Source organism: Macaca nemestrina, chromosome 10, assembly GCF_043159975.1.
Source record: "Macaca nemestrina isolate mMacNem1 chromosome 10, mMacNem.hap1, whole genome shotgun sequence".
Lineage (NCBI taxonomy): Eukaryota > Metazoa > Chordata > Mammalia > Primates > Cercopithecidae > Macaca > Macaca nemestrina.
Window position 1 is genome coordinate 140,131,298 of NC_092134.1, and position 15,580 is coordinate 140,146,877.

The 15,580-nt window shown below is 51.0% G+C and overlaps 1 protein-coding gene across 3 annotated transcripts in view; it reads right to left on the reverse strand.

Moving 5' to 3' along the window:
- LOC105484133 (tetraspanin 9) overlaps positions 1-15,580 on the reverse strand; it is a 210,786-nt gene that overhangs the window by 186,503 nt on the left and 8,703 nt on the right. Inside the window, exon 1 of one of the 3 annotated variants that reach the window (XM_071072355.1) lies at positions 3,581-3,599. The exons of the other annotated variants lie outside the window; for them this stretch is intronic. The gene's annotated coding sequence lies outside the window, so the exon portion shown is untranslated. Of the gene's footprint in view, positions 1-3,580; positions 3,600-15,580 lie in introns of those variants that run through there. 3 annotated transcript variants of the gene reach the window in all.

A 15,580-nucleotide genomic window follows, 5' to 3' on the forward strand; every position in this document is an offset into this window, starting at 1 on the left:
CGAGACCCAGAGAAAGGAGCAGACAAACAGGCCAAGGGTGACAGCATCCGTTCAGAGCCACATTCCTGAGCACTGAAAGGGCTGCAGCAAGGCCGCCGGCCTTCGCTGGGAGCCTCCCAGCCACCAGGGAGCAGGCAGAACAATGGGCTAACCGGAGCGATCCTCTGTCTCAAAGGCACTGTGTCTCCAGACACAGGAGACAGTGAGACAAGGTGCTGACAGAAGGGGCTGGCCCAGATCAATGGGGTGCCAGTCAGGCCGAAGTCAGAAAGATGGAGATGAGCACAGACACCGCCCAGGGGTGGCGGCAGCCAGTCCGCGAGGCCCGAGAAGAAATCCACTTCAGGCAGGAAAGAGGGGGGGCTTGTTTCATAGAACAGTAGTAAGGAGTACATTCCAGGTGTATTTTCTGGATGTGTGTGTAGGCTGGGGATGGGAGGCTGCCAGAGGATGAATCATGGGGCTCAGAGCAAGATTCGAAATTGTGCAGAGTGGCATCTAAGAGATCATCTCATGCAATATCATGGTTAACTTTACAACTCCAAACACAGCATCCTTAAGCAACAGACATGGGTTTGGCTTAAATCCCAGCAACAACGAGGAGCTCACTATCTTCAAGGCACCCATTTCTCTGCTGGATGGTTCAATTTTTAGAAAGTTCTTCCTGGACCTAGACCCAAATCTAATGGCCTAGAATCCTTCATCAAGGGTCCTAGGTTTAGTCCTCAATCCTACACGTGTTGGAAAACTGTTATTATGCCCGCCTTCAATAGCACTCTATAAAAGACAATTTCCCAACAAAATGAACATTCCCAAATCCTTCGTCCAATTCCTATGGAGTGTAGTTTCCACTCTCCCAGTCACCCTCCTCCAGATGACTTCAGACTTGCCAATGCCCCAAGCAGAATTAAGTAAACCCAATGCCCCAAGATGTGATCTGAGCTCCTGGGAGCCGAGCCCCACATCCAGGATGGTACTGTTCTTCTTAGTAACCATGAAGCATGGTTCACTTATATTGTCTTCCATTTATTCTCATTTATTTGTTCAATCAACAAACATTGGCCACCTAGAACTGAGCTAGGTACAAGGGGTGATGAGAAAAACGCCCTGTCATCTTTGTACTCAAAGACACAGCCAACTTAGAGAGATAACAACAAAACTAGACACATTAAGGAAGGGGAAAAGAACATGCTGCTTATGGGTTCTTGTAGGAGTGTCTCCTAGAGGCACCCACGCCAGTGCAGAAGGATGACACCAGGAAAGGAGGTGATGCCTGGGGTGAGCCTTAAAATAATGCAGGACTCCTGGGGAGAGCCCTGGTGAAGCCACAGGGTCTGGACTTACCCTCCCACCTAAAACAACCAAAAAATTGGACAGAACACACGAAACTACTTCAGACATTGGACGACAGGCAACACAGGACTGCAATCCCTGACAGAAGAATGGAACAAAACAGGCAAGTCCTTCGATTGTCCAGCTTATTTCCTGGAGGCAGCTTCCAGGCAGCAGTTCACACAGCAGGAATCCAAACGGAGTCCAGAGGTCTCACCAAGTTGAGAAGATAGGAATTCGAGTTCATGCCACTAGGATTCTTAGGGCAGAACACCAGAGAGGAGAGGACAGCACGGAGAGAGCGCGGGGAGACTTGCAGAAGAGTACCCTGGACTCTCTGGCTGATCTGCACCCCAGTGGGGTGAAATCCACAAGACTGAGAACCATTGGAAAGCAACAGGCTCAACCACCTGTGGAGCACACACAGGGCCAGAAAGAGTTCACATCCCCACCAGCAAGAGTGGACAGACCTCAAAAGCACAGGGTGTTCGGTAGAATCCTCAGAAGGGTGTTGCCTCAGTAGTGAGGCTAAATGAGCCCTAGACAAAAAGCTGGTCTGGATCTACCCTAACAGAGCTTAACAGCAAACCTCAAATGTATGAACCTGAGCCCAGGTAATTTAAACAAATGCCAGAATAAAGCCCAACACTATTCAAGGAAACCTAACAAAACCTAATACCCATCAACATTACATTTACAGGATCCGGCATCCAATTAAAAATTAGTAGACATTCAAAGAAGCAGAAAAATATGGAGGAGAAAAATCAGTCAATAGAACAAACCCAAAAATGACAGAGATGATGAAACTAGTAGACAAAGACGAAAAAAGCAAGTATTATGAGTATGCTCCAAAGCTCAAGAATGCAGAGGAAAACATCAACATGATGAGACAGAGATACAACAAACACTCAAATGGAATGTCTAGAGATGGAAAACACAATGTCAGAAATGAAAAATACACCAGAGGGAATTATTTAACATGAGATTACCCACTGCAGAAGATCAGTGCACTTGAAGACATAGCAATAGAAACTATTCAAAATGAAGCACAGAAGGAAAAAATACTGAAAAAAATAACAACATCAGCAACCTATAGGACAATATCAAACAGTCAAATATTCATATAACTGGGGTACCAGAAAGAAAGGAGAGAGAAGTGGAGACGGAAAAATACTTAAACAACAGTTGAGCAAATTTTCAAATTTGCTAAAACAATGCAGTTAAGAGATAAAACAGGCCAGGCATCATGGCTCACACCTGTAATCCCAGCACTTTGGAGGGCCAAGGCAGGCGGATCACCTGAGGTCAGGAGTTCGAGACTAGCCTGGCCAACATGGTGAAACCCTATCTTTACTAAAAACACAAAAATTAGCCGGGCGTGGTGACGCACACCTGTAGTCACACAGCTACTCAGGAGGTTGAGGCACGAGAATCACTTGAACCCAGGAGGCTGAGGTTGCAGTGAGGTGGGATTACTCCACTGCACTCCAGGCTGGGCAACAGAGTGAGACTCCATCCCCCCCTGCAAAAAACAAAAAAAAGAGAGAGAGAGAGAGAGAGAGAAAAAAAAAACAAAAAACAATGCCATACCCAGGAAGCATTTCAAGCAAGGTAGATCACCCTGAGAACAATGAAAAATGAAACCTCATGATTGGGAAAGGAAGAAAGAGCTACAAGCCATTTGGCATTACAGAAGCAATACGGACAAAGTCACTCTAAGTAGAGAACGAGGCTGGATGGGAGCAGATGTCAGTCCCCAGCAGGCTCTGTGGGTCTCATGTAGTCACTCAGCCCTCACTTGCACGCCAAGGATGAACCACCTTGTTCTAGACACACCTTGCTCTAGACAGGTGCAACTGATTTTCTGAACCTAAAGGCAAATTTGGCAGTTTTCCTAACAGGAGGGTCCAGAGAACAGAAGCGAGGTCTGGGATCCAAGTGTAACACCTGAGCCCTCAGCCTGCCCCCTCTTCATGGGAACAGCCCAGCTGAGATGGGTCCAAGGGTGGACCCCATTTGGAATAAAGGCAGAGGCAACGAAAACATTCTACCCATCTTTAAGGTTCTTCTCCCCGCAACTCCTGGAATCAGGTAATTCTTAAGCCATTTCAGGGATCATAAAACCTTCACTTGACAGATGGAAAAAATCTGAGGCACCAAGAAATGACATGACTTGCCCCAGGCCGGCTGGGGGCCCTGACTCCCAGTGGGCAGTTCTTCCCGCTGACCCGCTCTGCCTGTCACTTACGGCTGCACTCTGGCACTCTGCACCGCTTTGGCCGACGTCCTGCATCGGTGCCCATCTACACATGCAGGTCTCCACACGTTCACACTAGCTCCTCAGAGGCCAAGGCAGATCCCGGCATCACTGCGCTCCTGAACTTCCAGAGGAGATGCTCACATGTCTCCCTCATGGGCACTGAGTGAAAGGGGCCTCTCTGCCTGACTCTGGGGAAGGGAGAAAGAGATGAAGGTTCCCCAAGCATGTGAGGCCAGAGCTGTCCCTAGCCTGATGTGGGAGAAGGACAGAGAAATTGAAAGAGACATTCAGAGAGGCAGAGAGGCTGACGCACCATCCCAGTTACCAGGCAACTCCCCCAGAGGCATGGATTTGGGCGGGGGCGGGGGGCCATTCCTCTGGGCTCTAAGTCCTGCTCCCTTATCAGATTGGCCCTGGGCCAGCACTGTACTTGCCACCCCTCCTCCAGGAAGTCAGAGAAGAGGAAGAGGAAGTCGTCTTGAACTTTCCCTCTCTTCCCCTGCCCCTCCCTGCCATAGTCCCTTCCCTCAGCCCCATCCTCCTTGTGGGTTCCGGGGTGAGCACCTCCTCCCAGAGATTAAGAATGAGCAAATTCCTGGGCTGCTCCTGGAGCCTCGCTTTTTATCATCCTTCCATTCTGGTCAATTCTCAGAAGCCAGTGGCCAGGAATGCCAGAGAGATCTGAGCTCAGCCCACCAAACCCAAAATAGCCACACACGTGCCTCTCTCAAGTCCTCACGGATTTGGCCATTTTGGGTGCATGTTTTCCTCCGAAGCTGCCCACAGACTCTGTTGGGAGCTCTGAGGTGACCCTGGGTTGAGCTGACGAAGATGGGAGCAGGCATGGGAGGGGGAGAGAAACGACAGAATCTGGGTCACAATCCAGAAAGCCTGGCTCCAGCCTCCTCTGCTCAACTGCCCAGACACCCAAGGAAAGACAGCCTCAGTATCCTCAGCTGTGAAATTCTGAGCAGTGGCCTCCTCTTCCCTCGCCACCTCCTTTGGGAAAGGCAGCATAACTCCCCTCCCAGAGCCATGGACACTAACAAGGAGCTCCTGACTTAAGAAAGATCCTCTGTAATCCCAGCACTTTGGGAGGCCGAGGCGGGCGAATCACAAGGTCAGGAGATCGAGACCATCCTGGCTAACACGGTGAAACCCTGTCTCTAATAAAAATACAAAAAATTAGCCGGGCGAGGTGGCGGCGCCTGTAGTCTCAGCTACTCCGGAGGCTGAGGCAGGAAAATGGCATGAACCCAGGAGGCGGAGCTTGCAGTGAGCCGAGATCGCGCCACTGCACTCCAGCCTGGGCGACAGAGCGAGGCTCCGTCTCAAAAAAAAAAAAAAAAAAAAAAGATCCTCACTGCCTCTTCTGAGACGTTTGAAATCCCTGCAATATGAAGATGGGTGGTTTTAAAGCAAGCAAGTGTTCTAAGTGTCCTGGGGAAATGGATGAGACTAGGGACACATCTCTTAGATCACAAGTGCAGTATTCATTAATTCATTCAAAAAATATTTGTGTGTCCACCAGGTACCAGGCAATGAGAAAACAGGGAAAGCACCGGTGAATGGAAAACCAAGGCTTCTGCTCTTCAGGAGGAATAAAGAGACAACGTACAAGAGAGACGTTGGAAATGCCCCTGTCTCTAAGAATGCCAGTGAGGCCGCAGAAGTCCCACGCCAGTAAGTCAGTTGTCTAGCAGGCAGCGCAGACCCTGGAGTCATGGGGAATCGGGAGGTGGAGGCGGCTGCGAGGTCTCAGAAACACCATGGTGCACAGACCAGTCACCACAGCACTGGGTTTAGGATGTGGCAGTATCCATGATTTAGTTCCCGACTCGAATCAAGAATGTATCAGAGATTACTGATTTTTGCTGGGTGTGGTGGCTCACACCTGTAATCTCAGTACTTTAGGAGGCTGAGGCTGGCGGATCACCTGAGGTCAGGAGTTCGAGACCAGCCTGACCAACATAGAGAAAACTCGTCTCTGCTAAAACTACAAAATTAGCCGGTCGTGGTGGCAGCCACCTGTAATCCCAGCTACTCGGGATGCTGAGGCAGGAGAATCGCTTGAACCCAGGAGCGGAGGTTGCGGTGAGCCAAGATTGCACCACCGCACTCCAGCCTGGGCAGCAAGAGCAGAACTCCGTCTCAAAACAACAACAACAGCAAGATAATTGATTTAAAACAACCACCCAAAAAAATAGATATTCTCTTAGGTGTTTCTTTAAAGCCACGCCATCATCCTCTACATGCCTATGAGGACTGCTTGGCAATAATTTTCTTGGAGAGGCGGGGGGAGGTCCCTGGAGTCTTCTATTCTGCTGCAGTTACCACAGAAAGAAAAGGTTTGGGAATGACTCCTCTAGAGGCAACGTTGGGAAGGTACGGAAAGAAAGCAGGAATCTGGGGGCGGCTTGACCCGACCTCTTAGATTTCATCTCCAAAAGGCCATGCTGATCTCTTGCCACCACCAGAAACAGGATGCCCCTCCAAGAGGCCGTGGCGTTTTAAGAGAAGACTCCTGGGCTGGACGTGGTGGCTCACTCATGCCTGTAATCCCAACACTTTGGGAGGCAGAAGCAGAAGAATCCCTTAAGGCCAGAAGTTCAAGACCAGCCTGGGCAACATAGTGTGACCCCATCTCTACAAATAAATAATAATTAGTCAGTCATGGTGGTGCACACCTGTGGTCCTAACTACTCAGGAAGCTGTGGCAAGAGGATTGCTTGAGCCCAGGAGTTGGAGGCTGCAGGGAGCTATTATCGTGCTACTGCACTCCAGTGTGCATGACAGAGCGAGACCCTGTCTCTAAAAATAAATAAATAAATAAATACAAATTAACAATAAAACAAAGCAAATCAAGAGAAGACTCCTGAAAACCAAAGAGCCTCCAAAAGAACACACATCTAATGGCAGGGGTTCCGCCGGCTGGTCAAGCTAGTGAAGAGGCATTTTTTTTTTTTTTGAGACGGAGTCTCGCTCTGTCTCCCGGGCTGGAGTGCAGTGGCCGGATCTCAGCTCACTGCAAGCTCCGCCTCCCGGGTTTACGCCATTCTCCTGTCTCAGCCTCCCAAGTAGCTGGGACTACAGGCACCCGCCACCTCGCCCAGCTAGTTTTTTGTATCTTTTAGTAGAGACGGGGTTTCACCGTGTTAGCCAGGATGGTCTTGATCTCCTGACCTCGTGATCCGCCCGTCTCGGCCTCCCAAAGTGCTGGGATTACAGGCTTGAGCCATCGCGCCCGGCCGTGAAGAGGCATTTTAAGGTAGGATAGGGTCTTTCCATCAATCCCTCAAACTGTGATTGGCCCAGCTGAGTTTCTTTCCATAGCTGTAACTCACTATCCCCTTCCTATCTCCCAGCCATAAATATCTGTTAAGGCCTACTCCGTGTCAGGCACTCTTCTAATGAGGGATCCATTAGATCACTCTGTTCCCTGCAACAGAAACTCGTGGCTGGGTTGGGGGTGGCATGAGGCAGCCTCCAGCCCCCATCTACATTCTGCAGCAGAGTCAGGAACGGCAGCTGATGCCCTCCCCAGTGCCCTGAGGGTGCTCAGAGACTCACTAGCTTTTATGGGTAAGCTGGAGACCAGACCCTACCTCTCCAATTTTCTCCCTGTGGTCAAATTCACCTTCTCCCTTGCCCCAGAATCAGGATGGGGGCTCACACTCAAGATCCCTACTGCCCCCAAGGCCTGGCCCCCAAACACAGGCTCAAGTCCATCTACTTCGGCTGATGGGCACAGCACAACCAAAGCCAGCTGCAAGGTGGGCCCAGGAAATCAGACTGCCAGCCCATCTCCCAGAACTGGGGGCAATTCCATGGCTTCCCTTCTTGGCCTAAGTGTGTCCTGCAATTAGTGTCAGCATCCCAAAGGCCAGCGGCCCCAAAAGTATTCCCAGAGAAGATAACGTGTATGATTCAGGTCAACTCCAGGACTCTCAATGCTTTCCACGTTCCAGGTTCAATCTGAACATCACAATGTGAGCTCCTTGCAGCAAGAGGCTCAGCCTGCAGTGTCCAGGCCAAGGGCAGGCTCAAAGCACTCGCCAGTTCCCCCAGTCCTGGGCGTGGTGGCAGGGAGGCCTGCCTACTCATTTCTAACCTCCCTCTCAGCCAGTCAACTGTGGCCTCTCTGGGAAAGCCACACACCTGTTCCAAAGATGTTGCAACTATGTTCCTGCAGAACAATCCTCAGAGCCCAGGGAGTCCACTGAGCATCCTCAGGGAAGGACCATCCTTATCCTTACGGGGACATTCAATGTTCCGAACAACTGAGACCCATTTGGATAACCAGTGGGTAAGGTGGATGATGAACGTGGGTAGCATCACTTTTTATGTCAGATTAGGTGTGGCCATACAGCAGTGCGAGCTGCCTGCTGAGTCAAGGCAGGCATCTCCTCTGGGTCCTCCACAGAGGGCTCTGGCTGTATCTGTAGCAATCTTATCCCTTCCTACTTGGCTTGCTGCCTTCAGAGCCCACTCCTGGTGTTACAGGTCCTGCAGGACTGGGCTCCCGGGAACTATGAGGGACCTGGGTAAAACAGAAATAGACATTTGTAGCCATGAGCAGAAAGAGCTGGGGACTGACCTAACTTTTCACTTGCCTAAAGCTCTATCACACAGAGCACCTGGGCCCAAAGATACCTCAGACCCTTGAGGAATCAAAGCGCACAATAATGACTTAATGATTAACTGACAGTATGACTTGAGCATGCGGGAGTTTGAATCCATCCTCACAGCCATGGAGAACAAGTAACAGGGGCGTGGAGTGGGGACCTGAGCAGAGAAGTAAGGAGTCAGCGAGGGCGTCGCCAGTCTCTGCTTCTGGGGAATTTACCTGCTACAGGCCTCAAGCTAGCAAACCCTCAGTTGGAGCAGGCTGAGGAGCGCTATCCAGTTTTTTCCAATTCTTTGGCCAAAAGCAGTTGCTGAGGTTTCTTTTCTTGTCCGTGATGCCAGATTTCTCAAAGGTTTGCAGAGTCAGCATTGCATGTTTTCGTCAACACTGAGCACTGATTAATACGAAATCTGTGAGCTGATCAGTTCATTAACCCTGCAACAGGAGCACAATGCTGGCGCCCCCAAGTCACCCAGAGGCACTGGGGAGCTCCCAAGGGTGCTGCGGTGCCAGGCCGTGCCGCCTCCTCCAACAGTCTTCAGCAACGCCTTTCCCACAGCACAGCTGAGGAGGCCAGCCCAGAGGCTGAGTTGTGGGGGTGCAGGATGCTTTCACAGTGAACCTTTTCAGCTACAAAACATGTCTTTACTAAAAGCTGCCGAGGGGGAGCAGGGAGACAATAAAACACCAAGGGGATTTCAAACACGAAAGCCCACTCCGCCTTTGTTCTTATTTGATGAATGCAAAAACCACCCAGCAGTCGACAGGCAAAAGAACACCGCTGCACGAGAAAGTGCATTTCATCAGGTCCAGCCTCAGATCTCCGGGGAGAGGTAAGTTTGATGGATGATTGGTGCTGGGGAGAGCTCTTCCACCAGCAGCTCCACTGCTGCATCCTCTAAGCTGGGCTTTGAGGATTCGTTAATGACCCATCGCTGGCTCTTCCCCTGCCTCCTCCTGCCTCCCTGCCATTGGTAACATTTCACAGGAAGGGAACAGCCACTAAGGCAGGTGATGAGAAAACTAAATATAAACACAAACACCTTGTGGGAAGTGAGTGTCGAGTCCATTGTGAGTTGCCCGAGAAGGAAAAGTGAAGTCGTGCATCACATAGGTCTGGGCCCTCTTATTTCATACCCGAGGTTATGAGGGGATGGGGAGGAAGCCTGGAGCACAGCTGTTGGGCAAATGAATGAATAAAATCCCAGCAGAGATCTGGGCCTGGAAGACCGGACTAGCTTTGTTAAAGACCTGTCGCTCATCGACACATTTCTCAGACGTGCCATGAAAATTAGCAGGGAGTACCAAGAAGACAAGCTCTTGGCAGCTTGCAGAGGGCAGGAAGGTTTGACTTCTACAGCTCTCAGAGCCATAGGGCAGGAGACACTGTCTACTACAAAGCCCAAACCTCTGCCAGCGCTAGCCGCGTGCACACACACAACACACTGACTCCACTTCAAAGGACGCCCAGCATGAAGATCAAGTGTCTGCCAGTTTCTCTGGATGACCCGTCTGGGGACGAACAGTGAGCTGGGAGGAGAAGGGGTTTGCACTATCTTCCGAAGATCTGTGGGGTCTATTCCTCATTATCTGTGGCGTCTATTCCTCATGATTCTGGGCACAGGGAGGGATCGCATGTCTACGTCCTCCCCGCCTGGAACACATATACCTTACTTGTGCCATGGCCAGCCTTCCCACCAAGAGGTGGAGTCTGCCCACCCCGGAGTTCTGCTGCTCCCATGACTTACTTTTACTGGCAATCAACAGACATTGTGTGTGAGGCTTCAGGGCCTAGACAGTAAGAGGTCTTGTAGACTGTTTTCACCCGAAAGGCTAGTTTCCTTGACAGTGAGAAACCACACAGCAGGGGAGAAGCCCAGCTGACAGCCAGCACCAATCACCAGATACATGCGTGAAGCTCCGTTGGACTGTCCAAGGTCTACAGAGCCACCAGCTGACTGCTACCACATTAATAAGCCCAGGCAAGACCGCAGAGGCCAGCCCAAAACGCTAACCCATAGAACTAGAAGCAAAGAAAACGGTGTTTCTGTTAATCCACTATATTCTGGGGTGGTCTATGCAGCATAGATCTCAGTAATGAACGGAACAAAATCCATTCGCCAAATCTGTGCAACTGTGGAAAAGAATGAGGTTGTTCTGAATGCACCGATGTGAGAAGATGCCTACAGAAGGGGCAAAACAGTAAGTTGAATTCAATTCTATTTATGGAAATTGAGAAGATAAATACGTAGAGGGCTGGATGCTAGTCTATCACAGAAATATCTGGAAATAATACAAACCAAAGTATGAACAGTGATTATCTCTGACGGGTAGGATTAGGGGAGATTTTCCTTTTCTATAATTTATGTAATGTTTGGATATTATAATGAGTTTTTATTATTTTGCAACAAAAAAGGATGCTTTTTTATTTTATTTATTTATTTTGAGACAGGATCTCACTCTGTTGTCCAGGCTGGAGTACAGGGGTGTGATCACAGCTCACTGTAGCCTCAACCTCCTGAACCCTCCCACCTCAGCCTCCTGAGTGAAGGCTGATGCGCATGGGACCACAGATGCGCTTGCCTGACTACGCTTTTTAATCTTTTATAGAGTCAGGGTCTTGCTATGTTGCCCAAGCTGGTCTCAAACTCCTGAGCTCAACTGATCCTCCCACCTCAGTCCCCCAGAGTGCTGGGATTACAGGCATGAGCTACCACGCCCGGCCAAAACGATGCTTTTTAAAAAAAAATTCACCTTGAGACCAGGTGCAGTGGCTCACAACTGTAATCCTAGCACTTTGGGAAGCCGAGGCTGGTGGATCACAAGGTCAGGAGATCAAGACTATCCTGGCCAACATGGTAAAACCTCGTCTCTACTAAAAATACAAAAAATACAAAAAAAATTAGTTGGGTGTGGTGACGGGTGCCTGTAGTCCCAGCTGCTGGGGAGGCTGAGACAGGAGAATGGCATGAACCTGGGAGGCAGAGCTTGCAGTGAGCCGAGACTGCACCACTGCACTCCAGCCTGGGAGACAGAGTGAGACTCTGTCTCAAAAAAAAAAAAAAATACAAAAATTAGCTGGGCATTGTGGCACGTGCCTGTAATCCCAGCTACTCAGGAGGCTGAGGCAGGAGAATCACTTGAACCAGGGAGTCGGAAGTGCAGTGAGCTGAGATCGCGCCACTGCACTCCAGCCTGGGTGACAGAGCGAGACTCCATCTCAAAAAAAAAAAAAAAAAAACCTTGAATTCTGCTACAATCAAATTTTCCCTATAATGTCCCTTTTCTTTTTTTTTTTTAGATGGAGTCTCGCTCTGTTGCCCAGGCTGGAGTGCAGTGGCGCAATCTGGGCTCACTGCAAGCTCCACCTCCCAGGTTCATCCCATTCTCCTGCCTCAGCCGCCCGGAGTAGCTGGGACTACAGGCGCCGCCACCACGCCCGGCTAATTTTTTGTATTTTGAGTACAGACGGGGTTTCACTGTGCTAGCCAGGATGGTCTCGATCTCCTGACCTCGTGATCCGCCCCTCGGCCTCCCAAAGTGCTGGGATTACAGGCGTGAGCCACTGCGCCTTGCCTATAATGCCCCTTTTCATCCTGTCATTCCACTGTTCAAAGACCAACACTGGCTCTCACCGCCAGCCTCCTGCGCCTGAGCTGCTCCGAGCAGCATGCCAGGTGCCCCAGAGGGAACAGCTCACCCTCTCCTGCGGGCCACACCTGTCCCCACCCCAACCAAGCTCCCAGCCAGCACCACAACCCCTCAGAGACCCTTCCCTTCCCTCCCTAAATCCCAGCCCTCCCTCAAGGCCCAGCCTGATGCCCTCTGAGTTTCTCCATGGATGCCAAGAAAAAGTTCCACCAACCCTGCCCTGAACTGCATGGTTTCCAGTGTTCTCCCTGCACTGTGGGCACGAACTACTCCATCCAGGAGACCTTCACAGACACAGGCCACCACCAGCTCTAGCTTCTCTGGCCAACAGTGGGGGCAGGCAGAGCCAAGACAGGCTGTTCCAGCCCCCTCCCCTCTCTACCAGCCACAGCCTGGATGACGGGTAACAGCCAAGCCTGGAGCTTCCCCCCCAGTCCCACCCATCCCCAGCAGCAAGTCAGTGGAAGCCAGTTTGAAATGGCTACTAATTTGGAGTGACTCGCACTATGGGTGATGCTGTAAGCGCCTCCAGGTCACACATGCTGCAGACAGCACTCAGAATGGTCAAACAAATCCAAACTCTGGCTTCAAACCTAATTGCTTTCCTGGGGGACCCAATGGCTTCTTCCTCACTTAGGTCTTTGCAATCCGTACGTCCAGTTTTTAAACAAAGCTGTTTAGAATCTCCCAGGATGAAGACAAGTAGAAAATTGCAAGCCCAGACCTCTACCTCATTTTTTTCTAAAACAAAACATGTCATTCTGCATGTTCACACACCCGGAAAGACACAGTTCATTCAAACTCAGCTGGGCACCCTGCCCCTCTGAGCCCTCCTGTAGAGCCTGGCCCTGAGAGGGGGCTGGGGACTTGCTGGGGCAGGATCTGCTCCTACTGTCCCTGGCACCACTGCCCCAGGGCTTGCAGGAGAGCTTCGGGCCCCTCAGCCTCAATCTCCACACCGGCAGGTGGCCAGGGGAGAGGCTGCCAGCAGGGCTCCCAGGTACCGTGTCCAGGTTTTACCCTGCCCTCGAACGGGAAGGCACTCGTATCACAGGTATATACTGATTTTTTTTTTCCCCAAGATGGAGTCTTGCTGTGTTGCCCAGGCTGGAGTGCAGTGGCTGATCTTGGCTCACTGCAACCTCCGCCTCCCAGGTTCAAGCAATTCTCCTGCCTCGGCCTCCCAAGTATCTGGTATTACAGGTGCACCCCACCAAGCCTGGCTAATTTTTGTATTTTTAGTAGAAATAGGGTTTCACGGCCGGGCGCGGTGGCTCAAGCCTGTAATCCCAGCACTTTGGGAGGCCGAGACGGGCGGATCACGAGGTCAGGAGATCGAGACCATCCTGGCTGACACAGTGAAACCCCGTCTCTACTAAAAAATACAAAAAAACTAGCCGGGCGAGGTGGCGGGCGCCTGTAGTCCCAGCTACTCGGGAGGCTGAGGCAGGAGAATGGCGTGAACCCGGGAGGCGGAGCTTGCAGTGAGCCAAGATCACGCCACTGCACTCCAGCCTGGGTGGCAGAGCGAGACTCTGTCTCAAAAAAAAAAAAAAAAAGAAAAAAAAAAAAGAAATAGGGTTCGAGATCAGCCTGTTGGCCAGGCTGATCTCGAACTCTCGACCTCATGATTTGCCTGCCTTGGCTTCCCAAAGCGCTAGGATTACAGGTGTGAGCCACCATGCCCAGCCCCTTTTTTTCTTGAGACAGGGTCTCACTCTGTCACCTAGCCCAGAGTGCAGTGGTGCGATCATGACTCACTACAGCCTCAACTTTCTGGGCTCAAGCAATCCTTCTGCCTCAGCCTCCCAAGTAGCTGGGACTACAGGCACACACTAACTACCACACCTGACTAATTTTTTTTTCTATTCCTATTAGAGATGAGGTCTCACTATGTTGTCCAGGCTGGTCTCAAGCAATGCTCCTGCCTTGGCCTCAGAAAGTGCTGGGCCTACAGATGTGAGCCACTGTGTCTGGCCTGTTCTGATCTGTTGAGAGTGCACACGTGGGCCACTCCACTAAGTGCCAAAACAATGCAGAGTGCCCTCCCACACAAACCCATGCAAGTACAGCCAGCACACATGTAAGGCAAGTGTGCACACGGTCACTAACACACACACACGTGCATGGCTGCACCGTGTTTCAATCTGGCTCTGAGAATCCCTCCCACCCCAGCTCACTTCCCTCACCTGTTCACTGTCCTCAGAGGCCCTCTCCCTGACTCTGAACCTGACACATTCCCCACATTGCAAGGGGAGGGACCAGACTGTGTGTGTTCCCAGCAACATGTGCACCCCATGATTGGAGGCGGTGTGCCCGCAAGTGTGCGCACAGCCAGGGTCACTGCCCACCAGGGCTCAAGGGGGTTGCCTCAGACATAGCTGGACTTTGTTCCGGCTACACAATAATGTATTCACTTTAATTTTTGCTTGTAACCTGAAGAAGGGCCATTTTTCAAATTTGCACAAACGTGCTGTAAGAGTTAGCAGCAACCCTAAGCTACTAAGGCCAAGGCCAAGGCCTCACCAAGATCCTGTACCCCGAAGGCCACAAGACCCTCCAGCCTTCCTGCAACAACAGCAAAGCCTCCCCAGCAGGTGGGGGATTTTAGGGGGCACTTACTGAGCTTCCTGACTCTTCAGACCCCTGGGACTGCTCTCTACCCCATCCTTTCCTGTTCCTATCACAAGATCCGATGTTCTAAAAATGATGACCATTGAGAATAGAAATGGTCACAAGACTCTCAGAAAGTGAGTGAATATTCAAAGTATCATCAATTTCCAGCCATCCACCACAAGGGAGCCTGAGAGAAAACAGAGGGCGGAAGGGGTGTGCTAAATCAAAGCACAGATAATACTAAACAATAGGCAAAAAAAAAATCTACATTTGGCTCCAAAGTATTGGGCTGAAATGCAGAGAGGATCATGCTCCCAACTCCAGATGCCAGCAAAGAGCTCTTCTGTCTCTTTCCCATTCTGAAGAGGACCCTCCTGGTTCAGGCTGAAATTCTGGTTACGCTCTTGGTTTGAGAGCAAGGAGACGGTTTGAAAGCTAACCTGCTCCAGGCGGATATTCTCATTTCGTGATGCTGTGGCTATGACTGAAGTTGAAATGATTAACATGCAGGGCTGGAGTCCAGGACCGGAGGCTTACTCCTCACTGCCTCAGGCAGGGGCACGGAAAAGAGAGTTAAAACCAAAGCAACAGCAGAGCCGTCGGCACAGGACAGAAGTCAGGCAGTAGGACTCCGCCACTCGCCACTCACAGGGCAGGGGACCATCTCCGCAAACATCCTCCACCCCCAGTCAGGCTCCTATCAGGAGTCAGCATCTCCAGTTTACTCATTAACTTCACTCTTTCCTCCTCCATCCACCTCCAGGTCAGAGGCTGAGAAGGCACTAGTCAGAGACAGAAGGCAGGCCCAGGACTGGAAGCCAAAACCCAGGCATCCCAACTCATACCACCTCAGAAACCACCTCCAGCAGAGCCAGAAAGAACCTTGGCAATGGGTCACTCAGCCTGCCGCTTTGTGGGTGAGCAAACCGGCCTGAAGAAAGCCATCAACTTGCCCAAGTTCGCACAGCAGTTAGAGGAAGGAGCAGGGGCCAGGATAAGAACCTCCCACCCCAGAGCTGGTCAACATCCCAGAGCACGGCTCCGGAGCATGAGAAGAAATGGCAAAACCAAAGCTCCCTGGGCCACAGCCATCG